Genomic DNA, 1,422 nt, shown 5'->3' with positions numbered 1-1,422 from the left:
TTATCCTTCGAAATCAAGTGAATGAAACCTTTAAACTCTTTTTCTTTTTCTTGTTTTTTCTTCTTCAATTTTTTTCTTGTTTTTGAAGTTCATGGGGGAGGTTTCTTTTTGATTAAATAAACTTTCATCCCAATTCTCATAAAACAAAAAATCTACAGTTTTCCTTTTTTTTTCTTCTTCCAAATGTTTATATAGATTTGCTTGTATAACAAATACATATTGATGGTGATAGAGATTTAGATCTTGTAGTTTTCTTTTTTCTTGTTTTTTTTGAATGGAATTGATTGTTTGATCTTTTACATGTTTGCACAAGCAAATTGTTTAAACTTTGAGAAAACCAAAAGGTAAAAGGAGAGATTTTTTTTTGTGGAACTTTGGGTAGCATAGTTCATGAAGCTGAAGATATTTAAAAGTTTTTCAACAGTACGAAAAAGGTCGTCAAGAATATCTATAGAGATTTACTTTGCAATACAACAGCTAACACTGGTGATCTCTAGTAGATTACGATATCATTACATCAGTTTTGGATATCTAAAACGCAGACACGGCAGGTTGGCAGGTTGATCAAGATTGCAGCTCAATCAGGGTACACAAATATTGTTCTGGAAATTCTCAGACGACTTTTTCCAGAACACCAGAAGGTTTTTTTTGGTGTGTTTCTGGTGTTCTGGTGTTCTGCAACTTCAAATGCCCCACTTTGTGTGTTTTCCACTGGCTCATTTTTGTAATCTGTGGCCTTGAAAGCCTTTATCCATTCGCTTCAAGTAGACATCTGATTGAACTTATTGAACTTGAATGGAATCTTGTTAGGCTCCAGGAATTCAGACCTACATATGAAAGGGAACCGAAGTGATCACTGAGTTTAAAGGGAGGGAGACTTAGGGAGTGGGAATTGGATTAAGTCTTGAGAATGGTTTAAGTTTGGTGTTAAGTTCTGTTAAGTGGTTTTGGCTAAGGATATCTTAAAAGTTTAAGTCGACCAAGTGAAATTCAATTTGAGTTCTGTTGTGTTCTATTCGATTCCATTTCTTTTCATCACTTCAACATCAACATTCAACAAATCAAACCATCAACTCTCAGACCTCTCAACAATTTACTTTACCTTTACCGGATTCCTTCGTCGGACGGTCACATCAACAGCTTTTCGAAGAACACATTCAGTTGTTTACCTATTTTGGTCTCACTCGATCTATTCACAATCGAAAACCGAACTTGAAAAGCTTTCTTCATCTTGAAACCACAGACAAAGCCATCTGATTAGCTACCTCAACAGTCGCTTGACTCATCTCATTAGAGCTCGCGCTCCATAACACCAGCAAATCTGGCTCTTGCATCGGCGACGGCACCCATACTCTCTCGAATGGAACAGAGGGATGTAGTCGGATCTATTAGTACCTTCAATGCTCCTCAAGATATCATCAT

This window comes from Melampsora larici-populina (assembly GCF_000204055.1).
Source record: "Melampsora larici-populina 98AG31 unplaced genomic scaffold MELLAscaffold_481, whole genome shotgun sequence".
Classification (NCBI taxonomy): domain Eukaryota; kingdom Fungi; phylum Basidiomycota; class Pucciniomycetes; order Pucciniales; family Melampsoraceae; genus Melampsora; species Melampsora laricis-populina.
The sequence above is the reverse complement of the archived record's forward strand: the minus strand, read 5'-3'. Positions refer to the sequence as shown.